An 18,506-nucleotide genomic window follows, 5' to 3' on the forward strand; every position below is an offset into this window, starting at 1 on the left:
CAGTCCAAATTCTTAGATAAAAAATTTCAATGGCATAGAGATAGGTTCAATTCATCTATTTGAATGATTCTGGATAAATTTCATTGCGAGTTTTTCAAAGTTTATCGCGCTTTTTTATTCGCGATGGTTACGAGTCCAAATTCAATGAACAAACATTTCTATCACTTTGAAGTGATTTTCTATTCATCCATTGGGACTGGGAGGGTAAATTTTCATTTTTGAATGTCAACGGCCATATCACGTAGAACGCACCTGGTCTCGTCAGCTCCCAGAAGTTAAGTTACGTCGAGTCCCGTTAGTACTTGGAAGGGTGACCGCTTGGGAATACGGGATGTCGTTGGCGATGAACAGTTTGTTTTCAATAACAAACTTCTTGAAATTTTTTTTCAATCACGATGGTTACCAGTCCAAATTCTTAGATAAAAAATTTCAATGGCATAGAGATAGGTTCAATTCATCTATTTGAATGATTCTGGATAAATTTCATTGCGAGTTTTTCAAAGTTTATCGCGCTTTTTTATTCGCGATGGTTACGAGTCCAAATTCAATGAACAAACATTTCTATCCCTTTGAAGTGATTTTCTATTCATCCATTGGGACTGGGAGGGTAAATTTTCATTTTTGAATGTCAACGGCCATATCACGTAGAACGCACCTGGTTTCGTCAGCTCCCAGAAGTTAAGTTACGTCGAGTCCCGTTAGTACTTGGAAGGGTGACCGCTTGGGAATACGGGATGTCGTTGGCGATGAACAGTTTGTTTTCAATAACAAACTTCTTGAAATTTTTTTTCAATCACGATAATTACCAGTCCAAATTCGTAGATAAAAAATTTCAATGCCTTAGAGATAGGTTCAATTCATCTATAAGAATGATTCTGGATCAATTCCATTGAGAGTTTTTCAAAGTTTATCGCGTTTTTTAATCGCGATGGTTACCAGTCCAAATTCGTAGATCAAAAATATCAATGGCATAGAGATAGGTTCAATTCATCTATAGGAATGATTCTGGATAAATTTCATTGCGAGTTTTTCAAAGTTTATCGCGCTTTTTTATTCGCGATGGTTACGAGTCCAAATTCAATGAAAAAACATTTCTATCACTTTGAAGTGATTTTCTATTCATCCATTGGGACTGGGAGGGTAAATTTTCATTTTTGAATGTCAACGGCCATATCACGTAGAACGCACCTGGTCTCGTCAGCTCCCAGAAGTTAAGTTACGTCGAGTCCCGTTAGTACTTGGAAGGGTGACCGCTTGGGAATACGGGATGTCGTTGGCGATGAACAGTTTGTTTTCAATAACAAACTTCTTGGAATTTTTTTTCAATCACGATGGTTACCAGTCCAAATTCTTAGATAAAAAATTTCAATGGCATAGAGATAGGTTCAATTCATCTATTTGAATGATTCTGGATAAATTTCATTGCGAGTTTTTCAAAGTTTATCGCGCTTTTTTATTCGCGATGGTTACGAGTCCAAATTCAATGAACAAACATTTCTATCACTTTGAAGTGATTTTCTATTCATCCATTGGGACTGGGAGGGTAAATTTTCATTTTTGAATGTCAACGGCCATATCACGTAGAACGCACCTGGTCTCGTCAGCTCCCAGAAGTTAAGTTACGTCGAGTCCCGTTAGTACTTGGAAGGGTGACCGCTTGGGAATACGGGATGTCGTTGGCGATGAACAGTTTGTTTTCAATAACAAACTTCTTGAAATTTTTTTTCAATCACGATGGTTACCAGTCCAAATTCTTAGATAAAAAATTTCAATGGCATAGAGATAGGTTCAATTCATCTATTTGAATGATTCTGGATAAATTTCATTGCGAGTTTTTCAAAGTTTATCGCGCTTTTTTATTCGCGATGGTTACGAGTCCAAATTCAATGAACAAACATTTCTATCACTTTGAAGTGATTTTCTATTCATCCATTGGGACTGGGAGGGTAAATTTTCATTTTTGAATGTCAACGGCCATATCACGTAGAACGCACCTGGTTTCGTCAGCTCCCAGAAGTTAAGTTACGTCGAGTCCCGTTAGTACTTGGAAGGGTGACCGCTTGGGAATACGGGATGTCGTTGGCGATGAACAGTTTGTTTTCAATAACAAACTTCTTGAAATTTTTTTTCAATCACGATAATTACCAGTCCAAATTCGTAGATAAAAAATTTCAATGCCTTAGAGATAGGTTCAATTCATCTATAAGAATGATTCTGGATCAATTCCATTGAGAGTTTTTCAAAGTTTATCGCGTTTTTTAATCGCGATGGTTACCAGTCCAAATTCGTAGATCAAAAATATCAATGGCATAGAGATAGGTTCAATTCATCTATAGGAATGATTCTGGATAAATTTCATTGCGAGTTTTTCAAAGTTTATCGCGCTTTTTTATTCGCGATGGTTACGAGTCCAAATTCAATGAACAAACATTTCTATCACTTCGAAGTGATTTTCTATTCATCCATTGGGACTGGGAGGGTAAATTTTCATTGTTGAATGTCAACGGCCATATCACGTAGAACGCACCTGGTCTTGTCAGCTCCCAGAAGTTAAGTTACGTCGAGTTCCGTTAGTACTTGAAAGGGTGACCGCTTGGGAATACGGGATGTCGTTGGCGATGAACAGTTTGTTTTCAATAACAAACTTCCTGAAATTTTTTTTCAATCACGATGGTTACCAGTCCAAATTCGTAGATAAAAAATTTCAATGCCTCAGAGATAGGTTCAATTCATCTATAAGAATGATTCTGGATCAATTCCATTGAGAGTTTTTCAAAGTTTATCGCGCTTTTTTATTCGCGATGGTTACGAGTCCAAATTCAATGAACAAACATTTCTATCACTTTGAAGTGATTTTCTATTCATCCATTGGGACTGGGAGGGTAATTTTTCATTTTTGAATGTCAACGGCCATATCACGTAGAACGCACCTGGTCTCGTCAGCTCCCAGAAGTTAATTTACGTCGAGTCCCGTTAGTACTTGGAAGGGTGACCGCTTGGGAATACGGGATGTCGTTGGCGATGAATAGTTTGTTTTCAATAACAAATTTCTTGAAATTTTTTTTTCAATCACGATGGTAACCAGTCCAAATTCGTAGATAAAACATTTCAAAGCCTTAGAGATAGGTTCAATTCATCTATAAGAATGATTCTGGATCAATTCCATTGAGAGTTTTTCAAAGTTTATCGCGTTTTTTAATCGCGATGGTTACCAGTCCAAATTCGTAGATCAAAAATATCAATGGCATAGAGATAGGTTCAATTCATCTATAGGAATGATTCTGGATAAATTTCATTGCGAGTTTTTCAAAGTTTATCGCGCTTTTTTATTCGCGATGGTTACGAGTCCAAATTCAATGAACAAACATTTCTATCACTTTGAAGTGATTTTCTATTCATCCATTGGGACTGGGAGGGTAAATTTTCATTTTTGAATGTCAACGGCCATATCACGTAGAACGCACCTGGTTTCGTCAGCTCCCAGAAGTTAAGTTACGTCGAGTCCCGTTAGTACTTGGAAGGGTGACCGCTTGGGAATACGGGATGTCGTTGGCGATGAACAGTTTGTTTTCAATAACAAACTTCTTGAAATTTTTTTTCAATCACGATAATTACCAGTCCAAATTCGTAGATAAAAAATTTCAATGCCTTAGAGATAGGTTCAATTCATCTATAAGAATGATTCTGGATCAATTCCATTGAGAGTTTTTCAAAGTTTATCGCGTTTTTTAATCGCGATGGTTACCAGTCCAAATTCGTAGATCAAAAATATCAATGGCATAGAGATAGGTTCAATTCATCTATAGGAATGATTCTGGATAAATTTCATTGCGAGTTTTTCAAAGTTTATCGCGCTTTTTTATTCGCGATGGTTACGAGTCCAAATTCAATGAACAAACATTTCTATCACTTTGAAGTGATTTTCTATTCATCCATTGGGACTGGGAGGGTAAATTTTCATTGTTGAATGTCAACGGCCATATCACGTAGAACGCACCTGGTCTTGTCAGCTCCCAGAAGTTAAGTTACGTCGAGTCCCGTTAGTACTTGGAAGGGTGACCGCTTGGGAATACGGGATGTCGTTGGCGATGAACAGTTTGTTTTCAATAACAAACTTCTTGAAATTTTTTTTCAATCACGATAATTACCAGTCCAAATTCGTAGATAAAAAATTTCAATGCCTTAGAGATAGGTTCAATTCATCTATAAGAATGATTCTGGATCAATTCCATTGAGAGTTTTTCAAAGTTTATCGCGTTTTTTAATCGCGATGGTTACCAGTCCAAATTCGTAGATCAAAAATATCAATGGCATAGAGATAGGTTCAATTCATCTATAGGAATGATTCTGGATAAATTTCATTGCGAGTTTTTCAAAGTTTATCGCGCTTTTTTATTCGCGATGGTTACGAGTCCAAATTCAATGAAAAAACATTTCTATCACTTTGAAGTGATTTTCTATTCATCCATTGGGACTGGGAGGGTAAATTTTCATTTTTGAATGTCAACGGCCATATCACGTAGAACGCACCTGGTCTCGTCAGCTCCCAGAAGTTAATTTACGTCGAGTCCCGTTAGTACTTGGAAGGGTGACCGCTTGGGAATACGGGATGTCGTTGGCGATGAACAGTTTGTTTTCAATAACAAACTTCTTGAAATTTTTTTTCAATCACGATGGTTACCAGTCCAAATTCTTAGATAAAAAATTTCAATGCCTTAGAGATAGGTTCAATTCATCTATAAGAATGATTCTGGATCAATTCCATTGAGAGTTTTTCAAAGTTTATCGCGTTTTTTAATCGCGATGGTTACCAGTCCAAATTCGTAGATCAAAAATATCAATGGCATAGAGATAGGTTCAATTCATCTATAGGAATGATTCTGGATAAATTTCATTGCGAGTTTTTCAAAGTTTATCGCGCTTTTTTATTCGCGATGGTTACGAGTCCAAATTCAATGAAAAAACATTTCTATCACTTTGAAGTGATTTTCTATTCATCCATTGGGACTGGGAGGGTAAATTTTCATTTTTGAATGTCAACGGCCATATCACGTAGAACGCACCTGGTCTCGTCAGCTCCCAGAAGTTAAGTTACGTCGAGTCCCGTTAGTACTTGGAAGGGTGACCGCTTGGGAATACGGGATGTCGTTGGCGATGAACAGTTTGTTTTCAATAACAAACTTCTTGAAATTTTTTTTCAGTCACGATGGTTACCAGTCCAAATTCGTAGATAAAAAATTTCAATGCCTTAGAGATAGGTTCAATTCATCTATAAGAATGATTCTGGATCAATTCCATTGAGAGTTTTTCAAAGTTTATCGCGTTTTTTAATCGCGATGGTTACCAGTCCAAATTCGTAGATCAAAAATATCAATGGCATAGAGATAGGTTCAATTCATCTATAGGAATGATTCTGGATAAATTTCATTGCGAGTTTTTCAAAGTTTATCGCGCTTTTTTATTCGCGATGGTTACGAGTCCAAATTCAATGAAAAAACATTTCTATCACTTTGAAGTGATTTTCTATTCATCCATTGGGACTGGGAGGGTAAATTTTCATTTTTGAATGTCAACGGCCATATCACGTAGAACGCACCTGGTCTCGTCAGCTCCCAGAAGTTAAGTTACGTCGAGTCCCGTTAGTACTTGGAAGGGTGACCGCTTGGGAATACGGGATGTCGTTGGCGATGAACAGTTTGTTTTCAATAACAAACTTCTTGAAATTTTTTTTCAATCACGATGGTTACCAGTCCAAATTCTTAGATAAAAAATTTCAATGGCATAGAGATAGGTTCAATTCATCTATTTGAATGATTCTGGATAAATTTCATTGCGAGTTTTTCAAAGTTTATCGCGCTTTTTTATTCGCGATGGTTACGAGTCCAAATTCAATGAAAAAACATTTCTATCACTTTGAAGTGATTTTCTATTCATCCATTGGGACTGGGAGGGTAAATTTTCATGTTTGAATGTCAACGGCCATATCACGTAGAACGCACCTGGTCTCGTCAGCTCCCAGAAGTTAAGTTACGTCGAGTCCCGTTAGTACTTGGAAGGGTGACCGCTTGGGAATACGGGATGTCGTTGGCGATGAACAGTTTGTTTTCAATAACAAACTTCTTGAAATTTTTTTTCAATCACGATGGTTACCAGTCCAAATTCTTAGATAAAAAATTTCAATGGCATAGAGATAGGTTCAATTCATCTATTTGAATGATTCTGGATAAATTTCATTGCGAGTTTTTCAAAGTTTATCGCGCTTTTTTATTCGCGATGGTTACGAGTCCAAATTCAATGAAAAAACATTTCTATCACTTTGAAGTGATTTTCTATTCATCCATTGGGACTGGGAGGGTAAATTTTCATGTTTGAATGTCAACGGCCATATCACGTAGAACGCACCTGGTCTCGTCAGCTCCCAGAAGTTAAGTTACGTCGAGTCCCGTTAGTACTTGGAAGGGTGACCGCTTGGGAATACGGGATGTCGTTGGCGATGAACAGTTTGTTTTCAATAACAAACTTCTTGAAATTTTTTTTCAGTCACGATGGTTACCAGTCCAAATTCGTAGATAAAAAATTTCAATGCCTTAGAGATAGGTTCAATTCATCTATAAGAATGATTCTGGATCAATTCCATTGAGAGTTTTTCAAAGTTTATCGCGTTTTTTAATCGCGATGGTTACCAGTCCAAATTCGTAGATCAAAAATATCAATGGCATAGAGATAGGTTCAATTCATCTATAGGAATGATTCTGGATAAATTTCATTGCGAGTTTTTCAAAGTTTATCGCGCTTTTTTATTCGCGATGGTTACGAGTCCAAATTCAATGAAAAAACATTTCTATCACTTTGAAGTGATTTTCTATTCATCCATTGGGACTGGGAGGGTAAATTTTCATTTTTGAATGTCAACGGCCATATCACGTAGAACGCACCTGGTCTCGTCAGCTCCCAGAAGTTAAGTTACGTCGAGTCCCGTTAGTACTTGGAAGGGTGACCGCTTGGGAATACGGGATGTCGTTGGCGATGAACAGTTTGTTTTCAATAACAAACTTCTTGAAATTTTTTTTCAATCACGATGGTTACCAGTCCAAATTCTTAGATAAAAAATTTCAATGGCATAGAGATAGGTTCAATTCATCTATTTGAATGATTCTGGATAAATTTCATTGCGAGTTTTTCAAAGTTTATCGCGCTTTTTTATTCGCGATGGTTACGAGTCCAAATTCAATGAAAAAACATTTCTATCACTTTGAAGTGATTTTCTATTCATCCATTGGGACTGGGAGGGTAAATTTTCATGTTTGAATGTCAACGGCCATATCACGTAGAACGCACCTGGTCTCGTCAGCTCCCAGAAGTTAAGTTACGTCGAGTCCCGTTAGTACTTGGAAGGGTGACCGCTTGGGAATACGGGATGTCGTTGGCGATGAACAGTTTGTTTTCAATAACAAACTTCTTGAAATTTTTTTTCAATCACGATGGTTACCAGTCCAAATTCTTAGATAAAAAATTTCAATGGCATAGAGATAGGTTCAATTCATCTATTTGAATGATTCTGGATAAATTTCATTGCGAGTTTTTCAAAGTTTATCGCGCTTTTTTATTCGCGATGGTTACGAGTCCAAATTCAATGAACAAACATTTCTATCACTTTGAAGTGATTTTCTATTCATCCATTGGGACTGGGAGGGTAAATTTTCATTTTTGAATGTCAACGGCCATATCACGTAGAACGCACCTGGTCTCGTCAGCTCCCAGAAGTTTAGTTACGTCGAGTCCCGTTAGTACTTGGAAGGGTGACCGCTTGGGAATACGGGATGTCGTTGGCGATGAACAGTTTGTTTTCAATAACAAACTTCTTGAAATTTTTTTTCAGTCACGATGGTTACCAGTCCAAATTCGTAGATAAAAAATTTCAATGCCTTAGAGATAGGTTCAATTGATCTATAAGAATGATTCTGGATCAATTCCATTGAGAGTTTTTCAAAGTTTATCGCGTTTTTTAATCGCGATGGTTACCAGTCCAAATTCAATGAACAAACATTTCTATCACTTTGAAGTGATTTTCTATTCATCCATTGGGACTGGGAGGGTAAATTTTCATTTTTGAATGTCAACGGCCATATCACGTAGAACGCACCTGGTCTCGTCAGCTCCCAGAAGTTAAGTTACGTCGAGTCCCGTTAGTACTTGGAAGGGTGACCGCTTGGGAATACGGGATGTCGTTGGCGATGAACAGTTTGTTTTCAATAACAAACTTCTTGAAATTTTTTTTCAATCACGATGGTTACCAGTCCAAATTCTTAGATAAAAAATTTCAATGGCATAGAGATAGGTTCAATTCATCTATTTGAATGATTCTGGATAAATTTCATTGCGAGTTTTTCAAAGTTTATCGCGCTTTTTTATTCGCGATGGTTACGAGTCCAAATTCAATGAAAAAACATTTCTATCACTTTGAAGTGATTTTCTATTCATCCATTGGGACTGGGAGGGTAAATTTTCATGTTTGAATGTCAACGGCCATATCACGTAGAACGCACCTGGTCTCGTCAGCTCCCAGAAGTTAAGTTACGTCGAGTCCCGTTAGTACTTGGAAGGGTGACCGCTTGGGAATACGGGATGTCGTTGGCGATGAACAGTTTGTTTTCAATAACAAACTTCTTGAAATTTTTTTTCAATCACGATGGTTACCAGTCCAAATTCTTAGATAAAAAATTTCAATGGCATAGAGATAGGTTCAATTCATCTATTTGAATGATTCTGGATAAATTTCATTGCGAGTTTTTCAAAGTTTATCGCGCTTTTTTATTCGCGATGGTTACGAGTCCAAATTCAATGAACAAACATTTCTATCACTTTGAAGTGATTTTCTATTCATCCATTGGGACTGGGAGGGTAAATTTTCATTTTTGAATGTCAACGGCCATATCACGTAGAACGCACCTGGTCTCGTCAGCTCCCAGAAGTTAAGTTACGTCGAGTCCCGTTAGTACTTGGAAGGGTGACCGCTTGGGAATACGGGATGTCGTTGGCGATGAACAGTTTGTTTTCAATAACAAACTTCTTGAAATTTTTTTTCAATCACGATAATTACCAGTCCAAATTCGTAGATAAAAAATTTCAATGCCTTAGAGATAGGTTCAATTCATCTATAAGAATGATTCTGGATCAATTCCATTGAGAGTTTTTCAAAGTTTATCGCGTTTTTTAATCGCGATGGTTACCAGTCCAAATTCGTAGATCAAAAATATCAATGGCATAGAGATAGGTTCAATTCATCTATAGGAATGATTCTGGATAAATTTCATTGCGAGTTTTTCAAAGTTTATCGCGCTTTTTTATTCGCGATGGTTACGAGTCCAAATTCAATGAAAAAACATTTCTATCACTTTGAAGTGATTTTCTATTCATCCATTGGGACTGGGAGGGTAAATTTTCATTTTTGAATGTCAACGGCCATATCACGTAGAACGCACCTGGTCTCGTCAGCTCCCAGAAGTTAAGTTACGTCGAGTCCCGTTAGTACTTGGAAGGGTGACCGCTTGGGAATACGGGATGTCGTTGGCGATGAACAGTTTGTTTTCAATAACAAACTTCTTGAAATTTTTTTTCAATCACGATGGTTACCAGTCCAAATTCTTAGATAAAAAATTTCAATGGCATAGAGATAGGTTCAATTCATCTATTTGAATGATTCTGGATAAATTTCATTGCGAGTTTTTCAAAGTTTATCGCGCTTTTTTATTCGCGATGGTTACGAGTCCAAATTCAATGAACAAACATTTCTATCACTTTGAAGTGATTTTCTATTCATCCATTGGGACTGGGAGGGTAAATTTTCATTTTTGAATGTCAACGGCCATATCACGTAGAACGCACCTGGTCTCGTCAGCTCCCAGAAGTTTAGTTACGTCGAGTCCCGTTAGTACTTGGAAGGGTGACCGCTTGGGAATACGGGATGTCGTTGGCGATGAACAGTTTGTTTTCAATAACAAACTTCTTGAAATTTTTTTTCAATCACGATGGTTACCAGTCCAAATTCTTAGATAAAAAATTTCAATGGCATAGAGATAGGTTCAATTCATCTATTTGAATGATTCTGGATAAATTTCATTGCGAGTTTTTCAAAGTTTATCGCGCTTTTTTATTCGCGATGGTTACGAGTCCAAATTCAATGAACAAACATTTCTATCACTTTGAAGTGATTTTCTATTCATCCATTGGGACTGGGAGGGTAAATTTTCATTTTTGAATGTCAACGGCCATATCACGTAGAACGCACCTGGTCTCGTCAGCTCCCAGAAGTTAAGTTACGTCGAGTCCCGTTAGTACTTGGAAGGGTGACCGCTTGGGAATACGGGATGTCGTTGGCGATGAACAGTTTGTTTTCAATAACAAACTTCTTGAAATTTTTTTTCAATCACGATAATTACCAGTCCAAATTCGTAGATAAAAAATTTCAATGCCTTAGAGATAGGTTCAATTCATCTATAAGAATGATTCTGGATCAATTCCATTGAGAGTTTTTCAAAGTTTATCGCGTTTTTTAATCGCGATGGTTACCAGTCCAAATTCGTAGATCAAAAATATCAATGGCATAGAGATAGGTTCAATTCATCTATAGGAATGATTCTGGATAAATTTCATTGCGAGTTTTTCAAAGTTTATCGCGCTTTTTTATTCGCGATGGTTACGAGTCCAAATTCAATGAAAAAACATTTCTATCACTTTGAAGTGATTTTCTATTCATCCATTGGGACTGGGAGGGTAAATTTTCATTTTTGAATGTCAACGGCCATATCACGTAGAACGCACCTGGTCTCGTCAGCTCCCAGAAGTTAAGTTACGTCGAGTCCCGTTAGTACTTGGAAGGGTGACCGCTTGGGAATACGGGATGTCGTTGGCGATGAACAGTTTGTTTTCAATAACAAACTTCTTGAAATTTTTTTTCAATCACGATGGTTACCAGTCCAAATTCTTAGATAAAAAATTTCAATGGCATAGAGATAGGTTCAATTCATCTATTTGAATGATTCTGGATAAATTTCATTGCGAGTTTTTCAAAGTTTATCGCGCTTTTTTATTCGCGATGGTTACGAGTCCAAATTCAATGAAAAAACATTTCTATCACTTTGAAGTGATTTTCTATTCATCCATTGGGACTGGGAGGGTAAATTTTCATGTTTGAATGTCAACGGCCATATCACGTAGAACGCACCTGGTCTCGTCAGCTCCCAGAAGTTAAGTTACGTCGAGTCCCGTTAGTACTTGGAAGGGTGACCGCTTGGGAATACGGGATGTCGTTGGCGATGAACAGTTTGTTTTCAATAACAAACTTCTTGAAATTTTTTTTCAGTCACGATGGTTACCAGTCCAAATTCGTAGATAAAAAATTTCAATGCCTTAGAGATAGGTTCAATTCATCTATAAGAATGATTCTGGATCAATTCCATTGAGAGTTTTTCAAAGTTTATCGCGTTTTTTAATCGCGATGGTTACCAGTCCAAATTCGTAGATCAAAAATATCAATGGCATAGAGATAGGTTCAATTCATCTATAGGAATGATTCTGGATAAATTTCATTGCGAGTTTTTCAAAGTTTATCGCGCTTTTTTATTCGCGATGGTTACGAGTCCAAATTCAATGAAAAAACATTTCTATCACTTTGAAGTGATTTTCTATTCATCCATTGGGACTGGGAGGGTAAATTTTCATTTTTGAATGTCAACGGCCATATCACGTAGAACGCACCTGGTCTCGTCAGCTCCCAGAAGTTAAGTTACGTCGAGTCCCGTTAGTACTTGGAAGGGTGACCGCTTGGGAATACGGGATGTCGTTGGCGATGAACAGTTTGTTTTCAATAACAAACTTCTTGAAATTTTTTTTCAATCACGATGGTTACCAGTCCAAATTCTTAGATAAAAAATTTCAATGGCATAGAGATAGGTTCAATTCATCTATTTGAATGATTCTGGATAAATTTCATTGCGAGTTTTTCAAAGTTTATCGCGCTTTTTTATTCGCGATGGTTACGAGTCCAAATTCAATGAAAAAACATTTCTATCACTTTGAAGTGATTTTCTATTCATCCATTGGGACTGGGAGGGTAAATTTTCATGTTTGAATGTCAACGGCCATATCACGTAGAACGCACCTGGTCTCGTCAGCTCCCAGAAGTTAAGTTACGTCGAGTCCCGTTAGTACTTGGAAGGGTGACCGCTTGGGAATACGGGATGTCGTTGGCGATGAACAGTTTGTTTTCAATAACAAACTTCTTGAAATTTTTTTTCAATCACGATGGTTACCAGTCCAAATTCTTAGATAAAAAATTTCAATGGCATAGAGATAGGTTCAATTCATCTATTTGAATGATTCTGGATAAATTTCATTGCGAGTTTTTCAAAGTTTATCGCGCTTTTTTATTCGCGATGGTTACGAGTCCAAATTCAATGAAAAAACATTTCTATCACTTTGAAGTGATTTTCTATTCATCCATTGGGACTGGGAGGGTAAATTTTCATGTTTGAATGTCAACGGCCATATCACGTAGAACGCACCTGGTCTCGTCAGCTCCCAGAAGTTAAGTTACGTCGAGTCCCGTTAGTACTTGGAAGGGTGACCGCTTGGGAATACGGGATGTCGTTGGCGATGAACAGTTTGTTTTCAATAACAAACTTCTTGAAATTTTTTTTCAGTCACGATGGTTACCAGTCCAAATTCGTAGATAAAAAATTTCAATGCCTTAGAGATAGGTTCAATTCATCTATAAGAATGATTCTGGATCAATTCCATTGAGAGTTTTTCAAAGTTTATCGCGTTTTTTAATCGCGATGGTTACCAGTCCAAATTCGTAGATCAAAAATATCAATGGCATAGAGATAGGTTCAATTCATCTATAGGAATGATTCTGGATAAATTTCATTGCGAGTTTTTCAAAGTTTATCGCGCTTTTTTATTCGCGATGGTTACGAGTCCAAATTCAATGAAAAAACATTTCTATCACTTTGAAGTGATTTTCTATTCATCCATTGGGACTGGGAGGGTAAATTTTCATTTTTGAATGTCAACGGCCATATCACGTAGAACGCACCTGGTCTCGTCAGCTCCCAGAAGTTAAGTTACGTCGAGTCCCGTTAGTACTTGGAAGGGTGACCGCTTGGGAATACGGGATGTCGTTGGCGATGAACAGTTTGTTTTCAATAACAAACTTCTTGAAATTTTTTTTCAATCACGATGGTTACCAGTCCAAATTCTTAGATAAAAAATTTCAATGGCATAGAGATAGGTTCAATTCATCTATTTGAATGATTCTGGATAAATTTCATTGCGAGTTTTTCAAAGTTTATCGCGCTTTTTTATTCGCGATGGTTACGAGTCCAAATTCAATGAAAAAACATTTCTATCACTTTGAAGTGATTTTCTATTCATCCATTGGGACTGGGAGGGTAAATTTTCATGTTTGAATGTCAACGGCCATATCACGTAGAACGCACCTGGTCTCGTCAGCTCCCAGAAGTTAAGTTACGTCGAGTCCCGTTAGTACTTGGAAGGGTGACCGCTTGGGAATACGGGATGTCGTTGGCGATGAACAGTTTGTTTTCAATAACAAACTTCTTGAAATTTTTTTTCAATCACGATGGTTACCAGTCCAAATTCTTAGATAAAAAATTTCAATGGCATAGAGATAGGTTCAATTCATCTATTTGAATGATTCTGGATAAATTTCATTGCGAGTTTTTCAAAGTTTATCGCGCTTTTTTATTCGCGATGGTTACGAGTCCAAATTCAATGAACAAACATTTCTATCACTTTGAAGTGATTTTCTATTCATCCATTGGGACTGGGAGGGTAAATTTTCATTTTTGAATGTCAACGGCCATATCACGTAGAACGCACCTGGTCTCGTCAGCTCCCAGAAGTTTAGTTACGTCGAGTCCCGTTAGTACTTGGAAGGGTGACCGCTTGGGAATACGGGATGTCGTTGGCGATGAACAGTTTGTTTTCAATAACAAACTTCTTGAAATTTTTTTTCAGTCACGATGGTTACCAGTCCAAATTCGTAGATAAAAAATTTCAATGCCTTAGAGATAGGTTCAATTGATCTATAAGAATGATTCTGGATCAATTCCATTGAGAGTTTTTCAAAGTTTATCGCGTTTTTTAATCGCGATGGTTACCAGTCCAAATTCAATGAACAAACATTTCTATCACTTTGAAGTGATTTTCTATTCATCCATTGGGACTGGGAGGGTAAATTTTCATTTTTGAATGTCAACGGCCATATCACGTAGAACGCACCTGGTCTCGTCAGCTCCCAGAAGTTAAGTTACGTCGAGTCCCGTTAGTACTTGGAAGGGTGACCGCTTGGGAATACGGGATGTCGTTGGCGATGAACAGTTTGTTTTCAATAACAAACTTCTTGAAATTTTTTTTCAATCACGATGGTTACCAGTCCAAATTCTTAGATAAAAAATTTCAATGGCATAGAGATAGGTTCAATTCATCTATTTGAATGATTCTGGATAAATTTCATTGCGAGTTTTTCAAAGTTTATCGCGCTTTTTTATTCGCGATGGTTACGAGTCCAAATTCAATGAAAAAACATTTCTATCACTTTGAAGTGATTTTCTATTCATCCATTGGGACTGGGAGGGTAAATTTTCATGTTTGAATGTCAACGGCCATATCACGTAGAACGCACCTGGTCTCGTCAGCTCCCAGAAGTTAAGTTACGTCGAGTCCCGTTAGTACTTGGAAGGGTGACCGCTTGGGAATACGGGATGTCGTTGGCGATGAACAGTTTGTTTTCAATAACAAACTTCTTGAAATTTTTTTTCAATCACGATGGTTACCAGTCCAAATTCTTAGATAAAAAATTTCAATGGCATAGAGATAGGTTCAATTCATCTATTTGAATGATTCTGGATAAATTTCATTGCGAGTTTTTCAAAGTTTATCGCGCTTTTTTATTCGCGATGGTTACGAGTCCAAATTCAATGAACAAACATTTCTATCACTTTGAAGTGATTTTCTATTCATCCATTGGGACTGGGAGGGTAAATTTTCATTTTTGAATGTCAACGGCCATATCACGTAGAACGCACCTGGTCTCGTCAGCTCCCAGAAGTTAAGTTACGTCGAGTCCCGTTAGTACTTGGAAGGGTGACCGCTTGGGAATACGGGATGTCGTTGGCGATGAACAGTTTGTTTTCAATAACAAACTTCTTGAAATTTTTTTTCAATCACGATAATTACCAGTCCAAATTCGTAGATAAAAAATTTCAATGCCTTAGAGATAGGTTCAATTCATCTATAAGAATGATTCTGGATCAATTCCATTGAGAGTTTTTCAAAGTTTATCGCGTTTTTTAATCGCGATGGTTACCAGTCCAAATTCGTAGATCAAAAATATCAATGGCATAGAGATAGGTTCAATTCATCTATAGGAATGATTCTGGATAAATTTCATTGCGAGTTTTTCAAAGTTTATCGCGCTTTTTTATTCGCGATGGTTACGAGTCCAAATTCAATGAAAAAACATTTCTATCACTTTGAAGTGATTTTCTATTCATCCATTGGGACTGGGAGGGTAAATTTTCATTTTTGAATGTCAACGGCCATATCACGTAGAACGCACCTGGTCTCGTCAGCTCCCAGAAGTTAAGTTACGTCGAGTCCCGTTAGTACTTGGAAGGGTGACCGCTTGGGAATACGGGATGTCGTTGGCGATGAACAGTTTGTTTTCAATAACAAACTTCTTGAAATTTTTTTTCAATCACGATGGTTACCAGTCCAAATTCTTAGATAAAAAATTTCAATGGCATAGAGATAGGTTCAATTCATCTATTTGAATGATTCTGGATAAATTTCATTGCGAGTTTTTCAAAGTTTATCGCGCTTTTTTATTCGCGATGGTTACGAGTCCAAATTCAATGAACAAACATTTCTATCACTTTGAAGTGATTTTCTATTCATCCATTGGGACTGGGAGGGTAAATTTTCATTTTTGAATGTCAACGGCCATATCACGTAGAACGCACCTGGTCTCGTCAGCTCCCAGAAGTTTAGTTACGTCGAGTCCCGTTAGTACTTGGAAGGGTGACCGCTTGGGAATACGGGATGTCGTTGGCGATGAACAGTTTGTTTTCAATAACAAACTTCTTGAAATTTTTTTTCAATCACGATGGTTACCAGTCCAAATTCTTAGATAAAAAATTTCAATGGCATAGAGATAGGTTCAATTCATCTATTTGAATGATTCTGGATAAATTTCATTGCGAGTTTTTCAAAGTTTATCGCGCTTTTTTATTCGCGATGGTTACGAGTCCAAATTCAATGAACAAACATTTCTATCACTTTGAAGTGATTTTCTATTCATCCATTGGGACTGGGAGGGTAAATTTTCATTTTTGAATGTCAACGGCCATATCACGTAGAACGCACCTGGTCTCGTCAGCTCCCAGAAGTTAAGTTACGTCGAGTCCCGTTAGTACTTGGAAGGGTGACCGCTTGGGAATACGGGATGTCGTTGGCGATGAACAGTTTGTTTTCAATAACAAACTTCTTGAAATTTTTTTTCAATCACGATAATTACCAGTCCAAATTCGTAGATAAAAAATTTCAATGCCTTAGAGATAGGTTCAATTCATCTATAAGAATGATTCTGGATCAATTCCATTGAGAGTTTTTCAAAGTTTATCGCGTTTTTTAATCGCGATGGTTACCAGTCCAAATTCGTAGATCAAAAATATCAATGGCATAGAGATAGGTTCAATTCATCTATAGGAATGATTCTGGATAAATTTCATTGCGAGTTTTTCAAAGTTTATCGCGCTTTTTTATTCGCGATGGTTACGAGTCCAAATTCAATGAAAAAACATTTCTATCACTTTGAAGTGATTTTCTATTCATCCATTGGGACTGGGAGGGTAAATTTTCATTTTTGAATGTCAACGGCCATATCACGTAGAACGCACCTGGTCTCGTCAGCTCCCAGAAGTTAAGTTACGTCGAGTCCCGTTAGTACTTGGAAGGGTGACCGCTTGGGAATACGGGATGTCGTTGGCGATGAACAGTTTGTTTTCAATAACAAACTTCTTGAAATTTTTTTTCAATCACGATGGTTACCAGTCCAAATTCTTAGATAAAAAATTTCAATGGCATAGAGATAGGTTCAATTCATCTATTTGAATGATTCTGGATAAATTTCATTGCGAGTTTTTCAAAGTTTATCGCGCTTTTTTATTCGCGATGGTTACGAGTCCAAATTCAATGAACAAACATTTCTATCACTTTGAAGTGATTTTCTATTCATCCATTGGGACTGGGAGGGTAAATTTTCATTTTTGAATGTCAACGGCCATATCACGTAGAACGCACCTGGTCTCGTCAGCTCCCAGAAGTTTAGTTACGTCGAGTCCCGTTAGTACTTGGAAGGGTGACCGCTTGGGAATACGGGATGTCGTTGGCGATGAACAGTTTGTTTTCAATAACAAACTTCTTGAAATTTTTTTTCAGTCACGATGGTTACCAGTCCAAATTCGTAGATAAAAAATTTCAATGCCTTAGAGATAGGTTCAATTCATCTATAAGAATGATTCTGGATCAATTCCATTGAGAGTTTTTCAAAGTTTATCGCGTTTTTTAATCGCGATGGTTACCAGTCCAAATTCGTAGATCAAAAATATCAATGGCATAGAGATAGGTTCAATTCATCTATAGGAATGATTCTGGATAAATTTCATTGCGAGTTTTTCAAAGTTTATCGCGCTTTTTTATTCGCGATGGTTACGAGTCCAAATTCAATGAAAAAACATTTCTATCACTTTGAAGTGATTTTCTATTCATCCATTGGGACTGGGAGGGTAAATTTTCATTTTTGAATGTCAACGGCCATATCACGTAGAACGCACCTGGTCTCGTCAGCTCCCAGAAGTTAAGTTACGTCGAGTCCCGTTAGTACTTGGAAGGGTGACCGCTTGGGAATACGGGATGTCGTTGGCGATGAACAGTTTGTTTTCAATAACAAACTTCTTGAAATTTTTTTTCAATCACGATGGTTACCAGTCCAAATTCTTAGATAAAAAATTTCAATGGCATAGAGATAGGTTCAATTCATCTATTTGAATGATTCTGGATAAATTTCATTGCGAGTTTTTCAAAGTTTATCGCGCTTTTTTATTCGCGATGGTTACGAGTCCAAATTCAATGAACAAACATTTCTATCACTTTGAAGTGATTTTCTATTCATCCATTGGGACTGGGAGGGTAAATTTTCATTTTTGAATGTCAACGGCCATATCACGTAGAACGCACCTGGTCTCGTCAGCTCCCAGAAGTTTAGTTACGTCGAGTCCCGTTAGTACTTGGAAGGGTGACCGCTTGGGAATACGGGATGTCGTTGGCGATGAACAGTTTGTTTTCAATAACAAACTTCTTGAAATTTTTTTTCAGTCACGATGGTTACCAGTCCAAATTCGTAGATAAAAAATTTCAATGCC

The 18,506-nt window shown here is 37.3% G+C and overlaps 41 pseudogenes; all 41 read left to right on the forward strand.

Annotated features, from left to right (window-relative positions):
• The first annotated feature begins 224 nt into the window (after positions 1-224).
• Positions 225-343, forward strand: LOC124331426 (annotated as a pseudogene).
• Positions 344-627: 284 nt separating this feature from the next.
• Positions 628-746, forward strand: LOC124334235 (annotated as a pseudogene).
• A 414-nt stretch (positions 747-1,160) lies between these two features.
• On the forward strand, positions 1,161-1,279 carry LOC124331427 (annotated as a pseudogene).
• A 284-nt stretch (positions 1,280-1,563) lies between these two features.
• LOC124331428 lies at positions 1,564-1,682 on the forward strand (annotated as a pseudogene).
• Positions 1,683-1,966: 284 nt separating this feature from the next.
• Positions 1,967-2,085, forward strand: LOC124334237 (annotated as a pseudogene).
• Positions 2,086-2,499: 414 nt separating this feature from the next.
• On the forward strand, positions 2,500-2,618 carry LOC124329915 (annotated as a pseudogene).
• Positions 2,619-2,902: 284 nt separating this feature from the next.
• Positions 2,903-3,021, forward strand: LOC124334365 (annotated as a pseudogene).
• Positions 3,022-3,436: 415 nt separating this feature from the next.
• LOC124334238 lies at positions 3,437-3,555 on the forward strand (annotated as a pseudogene).
• A 414-nt stretch (positions 3,556-3,969) lies between these two features.
• LOC124335016 lies at positions 3,970-4,088 on the forward strand (annotated as a pseudogene).
• A 414-nt stretch (positions 4,089-4,502) lies between these two features.
• LOC124334366 lies at positions 4,503-4,621 on the forward strand (annotated as a pseudogene).
• Positions 4,622-5,035: 414 nt separating this feature from the next.
• On the forward strand, positions 5,036-5,154 carry LOC124331429 (annotated as a pseudogene).
• A 414-nt stretch (positions 5,155-5,568) lies between these two features.
• On the forward strand, positions 5,569-5,687 carry LOC124331431 (annotated as a pseudogene).
• A 284-nt stretch (positions 5,688-5,971) lies between these two features.
• Positions 5,972-6,090, forward strand: LOC124331432 (annotated as a pseudogene).
• A 284-nt stretch (positions 6,091-6,374) lies between these two features.
• Positions 6,375-6,493, forward strand: LOC124331433 (annotated as a pseudogene).
• Positions 6,494-6,907: 414 nt separating this feature from the next.
• LOC124331434 lies at positions 6,908-7,026 on the forward strand (annotated as a pseudogene).
• A 284-nt stretch (positions 7,027-7,310) lies between these two features.
• LOC124331435 lies at positions 7,311-7,429 on the forward strand (annotated as a pseudogene).
• A 284-nt stretch (positions 7,430-7,713) lies between these two features.
• Positions 7,714-7,832, forward strand: LOC124335295 (annotated as a pseudogene).
• Positions 7,833-8,115: 283 nt separating this feature from the next.
• On the forward strand, positions 8,116-8,234 carry LOC124331436 (annotated as a pseudogene).
• A 284-nt stretch (positions 8,235-8,518) lies between these two features.
• On the forward strand, positions 8,519-8,637 carry LOC124331437 (annotated as a pseudogene).
• Positions 8,638-8,921: 284 nt separating this feature from the next.
• LOC124331438 lies at positions 8,922-9,040 on the forward strand (annotated as a pseudogene).
• A 414-nt stretch (positions 9,041-9,454) lies between these two features.
• Positions 9,455-9,573, forward strand: LOC124331440 (annotated as a pseudogene).
• Positions 9,574-9,857: 284 nt separating this feature from the next.
• Positions 9,858-9,976, forward strand: LOC124335296 (annotated as a pseudogene).
• Positions 9,977-10,260: 284 nt separating this feature from the next.
• LOC124331441 lies at positions 10,261-10,379 on the forward strand (annotated as a pseudogene).
• A 414-nt stretch (positions 10,380-10,793) lies between these two features.
• Positions 10,794-10,912, forward strand: LOC124331443 (annotated as a pseudogene).
• Positions 10,913-11,196: 284 nt separating this feature from the next.
• On the forward strand, positions 11,197-11,315 carry LOC124331444 (annotated as a pseudogene).
• Positions 11,316-11,729: 414 nt separating this feature from the next.
• On the forward strand, positions 11,730-11,848 carry LOC124331446 (annotated as a pseudogene).
• A 284-nt stretch (positions 11,849-12,132) lies between these two features.
• Positions 12,133-12,251, forward strand: LOC124331447 (annotated as a pseudogene).
• A 284-nt stretch (positions 12,252-12,535) lies between these two features.
• LOC124331448 lies at positions 12,536-12,654 on the forward strand (annotated as a pseudogene).
• Positions 12,655-13,068: 414 nt separating this feature from the next.
• On the forward strand, positions 13,069-13,187 carry LOC124331449 (annotated as a pseudogene).
• Positions 13,188-13,471: 284 nt separating this feature from the next.
• Positions 13,472-13,590, forward strand: LOC124331450 (annotated as a pseudogene).
• A 284-nt stretch (positions 13,591-13,874) lies between these two features.
• On the forward strand, positions 13,875-13,993 carry LOC124335298 (annotated as a pseudogene).
• A 283-nt stretch (positions 13,994-14,276) lies between these two features.
• Positions 14,277-14,395, forward strand: LOC124331451 (annotated as a pseudogene).
• Positions 14,396-14,679: 284 nt separating this feature from the next.
• Positions 14,680-14,798, forward strand: LOC124331452 (annotated as a pseudogene).
• Positions 14,799-15,082: 284 nt separating this feature from the next.
• On the forward strand, positions 15,083-15,201 carry LOC124331453 (annotated as a pseudogene).
• Positions 15,202-15,615: 414 nt separating this feature from the next.
• On the forward strand, positions 15,616-15,734 carry LOC124331455 (annotated as a pseudogene).
• Positions 15,735-16,018: 284 nt separating this feature from the next.
• On the forward strand, positions 16,019-16,137 carry LOC124335299 (annotated as a pseudogene).
• Positions 16,138-16,421: 284 nt separating this feature from the next.
• Positions 16,422-16,540, forward strand: LOC124331456 (annotated as a pseudogene).
• Positions 16,541-16,954: 414 nt separating this feature from the next.
• Positions 16,955-17,073, forward strand: LOC124331457 (annotated as a pseudogene).
• Positions 17,074-17,357: 284 nt separating this feature from the next.
• On the forward strand, positions 17,358-17,476 carry LOC124335300 (annotated as a pseudogene).
• A 414-nt stretch (positions 17,477-17,890) lies between these two features.
• On the forward strand, positions 17,891-18,009 carry LOC124331458 (annotated as a pseudogene).
• A 284-nt stretch (positions 18,010-18,293) lies between these two features.
• On the forward strand, positions 18,294-18,412 carry LOC124335302 (annotated as a pseudogene).
• Positions 18,413-18,506: the final 94 nt, after the last annotated feature.

This window comes from Daphnia pulicaria, chromosome 3 (assembly GCF_021234035.1).
Source record: "Daphnia pulicaria isolate SC F1-1A chromosome 3, SC_F0-13Bv2, whole genome shotgun sequence".
NCBI lineage: Eukaryota > Metazoa > Arthropoda > Branchiopoda > Diplostraca > Daphniidae > Daphnia > Daphnia pulicaria.